The sequence below is a fragment of the Cydia fagiglandana genome, chromosome 1, assembly GCF_963556715.1.
Source record: "Cydia fagiglandana chromosome 1, ilCydFagi1.1, whole genome shotgun sequence".
Classification (NCBI taxonomy): domain Eukaryota; kingdom Metazoa; phylum Arthropoda; class Insecta; order Lepidoptera; family Tortricidae; genus Cydia; species Cydia fagiglandana.
In genome coordinates, this window is record NC_085932.1 from 10,244,926 (window position 1) to 10,250,117 (window position 5,192).

Below are 5,192 nucleotides of genomic sequence, written 5' to 3' on the forward strand. Positions count from 1 at the left end.
CTTGCGTAGGCACGGACCGCACACAGATTAACGCACTTCACTTAATTATGATATAATTGGGATGCACTGATAAACGAATTCCGAAACTATAAACACTTTTACGGAATGCTGGAATTGAGTAAGCAAGCGTCGCGAAAGCTATGGTTAACGCGGGACGGCTCTTAGGTGGTAACGCGGCGATGGGTCGACCATCTGGCGAACGGTGCTATTGTTTCGCTGGCCGTTTATGAGGCTTATTTGTTCGCTCTGGGCACGACCACTCGGTACGGCGTCCAAAATGGTTCTCCCTGTCGATCCTTTCTGCAAGGTAGGTACTTAATTCGTTGTAACTCAATTCAGGGATGATTCAGGGTGATGCAAGATGATCTTCATCGTGACTATCAGGCAATCTAGCATGAGTTGCGTTCTCGCCCGCGACGCCATACATCAAGCGTGACTTCAAGCCCTTTCCACACTCGTGCGCGAATCGCGGCTTCGCGTCGTGATTCACGCATAAGTATGGAGGGCCCTTCAAGATTGGGCTCGCGCGCGATTTTTTTATAGGCCCTTCAAGGTTGGACTCGCGCGCGATTTTTTTATATCATATTCTATAAAGTTACTACATACATGACAAAAAACATACAACTAAGGCTTACAAATAAAAATTAAAACTATAAATTTAAGAAAACAAACCGCTCCCTGCCGTTCCCGGTGCAAAGGTGCCCATGATGCTCGCAGCATTTCCACGCTGGATCACCACGGACAGCCTTCTATAAAGTTATGTACTCACTGAGTATAATTGCATGAATTCTATAGTAATTTAAATTGTATTTTTCTTAATTACTCGTAATGCATGTTAATTATAAGATGTAATAATGTTTTGAAAAGATGTGTCCCGCCGAGTTTGTTGCCGGTCCCATATTGGGATACCCTCCTCCAATTGAGGGGGGATTTAAATCTTCTCGAGGCAGAGGTGTACGGTTGGAGCCGGTAAAGGTTTATTTGACGTTCATAAGCGCATTGTAATATACCTACTTGAAAAACTATTTTTATCTTATCTTTTATCAGGAATCCAACTTCCGTACATTTAAAAATATATACACAAACATCGCCAATTTTTAATTAATTTATTTATAATTTTAACAATTGGTAAAAAACAAAAACAGGTAAATAATTAATATAAAACGCCATTTTCATAATTTATTATTTTAGTCGTTACACTCGTCACCGTTACGCGTTAGCCGCCTAAGCCGGCAGGAAGCTTCTGAATGGGGGCTTTGACGGGAGTGTTCAGGGTCACCTTGTTAGAGCTGACAGAGATGCCGCTTGGCGTGATGTCGGTTAAACTGTTGACCACGAACGAGCTGCAGCCCTGGTTGAGTGACTGCAGCGTAAGGGGCTGCTTAGCTTGGGAGAACACTTGCTGCAACAATGGCACAGAATAAATAATAGTACTAGGTACAGAAGACTTACAGTACTCTCTAACAAAACGCGTCTGGTATGATCAGGACAGATATGGCCGCTAGGTGGCGACAGCGCTAGCCACCAAAATTGGCGTGGAACGGATGTATGTTTGTAGCTACCTGCATGTAGTGCAAAGCAAAGCGACGAAATCGCGGAGTGAGCCACGCCTGACTTAACTTAATAACACGCACGCTTAACTTATGGTAAAAGTCGATTTGTCGAAGGAAGTTACTTCAATAATAGGTACGGTACCTACTTGCGTCAGTTTACCGTCCAGTGTCAGTTTGCGTCCATTTGACGGATTAGCAAATAATACCTTCCATTTTTAATTTGCTACTTGCGAAGTATAATTTTTATGTAGATAGACAAATTGATTTATGCGACTCTGGACTTAACATGACGCTTTATAAAAATGTCCACTGACGAATAATATCCTCCCTGGATAATTTTGACTAGATATGTTTGTCGAAGTAAGCAGGCCAGAATACGCATAGTTAACAACCGTAATTGACATTATTAACTGTAAGTACTTAACAATATAGGTATTAACGAATTATGATTCACGGAGCTAATTGCAAGCGAAGTAAGTAGGTACTTCACTCATCAAATTACAACATTAATGCATGTCAAATATTGCTGCAATGAGTACAATGCATATAAAAGATATCCTATTATAAAATTAATCGACATTAAATTTAATCGATATTTAATTACTTACCTGGACTAAAAGCAAATGCGCACAAAGCAGAATAATTCCCTTAGCGTGCATGATGACTCGATGCACTCGAAAAGAAAAATGCTTAAAAGTTGCGTAGAACTAACACGTTCAAAATATTATAAGTCTTTTTATTATAAATTATTGCTCAACAATGCCTTGCGTAGATATTGACGCATGTTATGTGAAGATACGTAATCGTACTTGGAAGCGTTTCATGGCAGAGTCAGGTGCAATAACATAAAGTTGGACGTGACTTATTGGAACTTGATAAGACACACAAAACTATAGGTACTTAAGGCTTATTGTCTGCTTTGTATTCCAAATGCAAATGCAGGCTAATATATCCAAATCCAAAATAAAAACAGATATAGATGTTAAAATAATTAATATCTAAAAAAGAAAGAATAACCATAGGCCTCTAGTGTTCGGGCTAATGGAATTGGCAACCTCAGCTTTTGCGGTTGACGTCATTATCATAACCCCGCAGCAGCGGCACCAGTAAAAATTTCTCAAATAGGCAAATACTTAATGTCACATGCAACTTTGTAAAGGCTGGGTGCCTTAGGCCGACTCTAAGGGTCAAACGTGGGCACAAATGGACTTCCTATCCGAATCAACTTAGGGGTTGTGCACAAATCACGCGAGGTATTTTTGGCTACTTTTTGACCCCCCCTCCCCCTTGGTGATATTTGGTGAGGTTTTTGGCTACCCCCCCTCCCCCCACGCAACCTCACGTGTATTTATTTGTTTTTTTTCATTCGACCTAATTTTAAGATAAATAGTGTTGTATTTAGAAAATATTGTTTATTTTTCTATTTTCGTTAAATACACTCGCTATTTTGAAGTGCAGAGTGAAGATTTATGTTTAACCAAACCGAGAAAAGGTATTTACTCATGTGGTTGGTTTTTTTTTCTTAGTTTTGTTTACTGTAGAAAAATACACGTGAGGTTTCCTTATACCCCCCCCTCCCCCAACGTGATCTATCGTGAGTTTTTCGTGACCCCCCCCTCCCCCCATCGAACCTCGCATGATTTGTGCACGATCCCTTAGGTGATTCCAGTATAGCAACAAACACACGAAAAACTGGAACACCCTAGCCTATGTTTATGGGTCTACCTGGACAATCCACAGGACGCAGCTGAGCTGTGCCTGTGGTAGAACGAAATCGTATTAAGACTTATGCCCACTAAAGTCTTGCCGCGTCTTTGGATTTTCTGAGGTTGGCCCAATATCTAGGTTGGAGTTTAGGGTTCGACCTGGACCCCTATTCGACAAGCGACGTTTGACGTATCGTGTTGATCTTCCGTTTATTTATTTATTTATTTAAACTTTATGGCACAAAAGAAAACTTATCGTACAAAAGGCGGACTTAATGCCAAAAGCATTCTCTACCAGTCAACCTTAGTCCGTTGATGTGGGAAAAATCATAAGTTCTCGAATACGTACAATGTCAAAATTTGACATTAACAATCCACAGTTAGGGTGACAAGCAAACCAAACCGAACCACCCTTAGTTTAGAGTTGAGTTTTGGTTGTACCAAATTATATTATCCACAGTTGAAGGAATCAACACTCAGTATGCAATAAAATCAACTGTTGATTTGACGTGGATATGCGAAATCTGACAGTTGTACGTGTCGAATTTGGCCCCTGTGTAACGTAAATCATATACTGCGTCAAGCAAATCTTGTCAGTAGCAAACGGCGGCAAATTTGAAAAATCGCGGGTTAGCAACACTGTGTTCGAATAATTCGAAAATCGCGTGTCATCTTTGTTTTATCTGTGGAATGTGGATCGCGAATGACAGCCATCATCTTTGTTTACAATCTGAATAGATTCTATTTCCAGAGATATTTCTGCTGTGTCGCCATTAAATACCAATATATTAAATAAAATTGTGCTTAATCAAAGATAAGGTGCCTACAATGCTTACAGTTCCAAGATATAAATCTAATAAAATATTAAAATCCAATAGGACATCTACCTGCTGAAGCAATGATTTTATTCATTACATTCTTGTTTAACGGCATATTCCACTTCTAATTTTATTTTGAAATCTTCAAATTCACCACACACCGCTTTTAAATTGTCCGTCCATACCATTTAAATGCTATTTAATAACAATTTCAAACATTTTCAATAGAGAATCCACGAGTGCCAATTTGAATTGACGTACGTAACAGGGCGCGCTCAGCGGAAAAAAAAGTTTTGGTTCGATGTACATTGTACATTGCTGCTTTTCTTAGCGCAATACTACTCTTTGAGTGTTGCCCTACTTTAGTTTGCTTTTCATTGCTACTGACAAGATTTGCTTGACGCACTATAAAAACTATGACTATTTGGAGAGCGCACTTCATAAGTGTTTGTGCCTTTAGGCTTCTAATCGGTGCGCATTTGGAAATGCTTGATGTGTCAGCGAAATATACCTACCTATTGTTCACACAATGCTTTGTCGTCCCTAAACAGCTTGATTTCAAGCGATAGCTCGGAGCAAGCAAGTAACAGCGAAGCTCTACTTTCTTGACTAAGGCCCACTTGCACCATTCCACTAACCCGGAGTTAACCGAGAGTTGCCATGAACCCCCTCCCCCCATCGAACCTCGCGTGATTTGTGCACGACTCCATTCCTACAATTGAGAATATAAGCGGATACAAATGAAACAATTAAAGCGTTCTGCGCAATACAACGCATGTTGCAGTAGCAATTACAAGCCTATTTACTTTAATAACGTAACGATTCTGATAACAATATATATAGTACATTGTGCAACGTAAGTGGAATATTGTACGAGAGTCTATTATATTCACGACAGCCGTTGGCTTGAGTGAATTAAAGACTCGATTAACAATATGTCGCCCGGAGACCTGCTAATATTGCTGAAATAAAAATTTCCTAATAATTTATGATTCTCACCCCATGTTATTTTCGCTAAAACATCGGTAAAACTTGGAATTATTAATAGTGCAGTGCAGAGTAGGTTCTAATTAAATTTAGGTAAAGTAAAAAAAAGAAACGTTTTATGTTAGTAC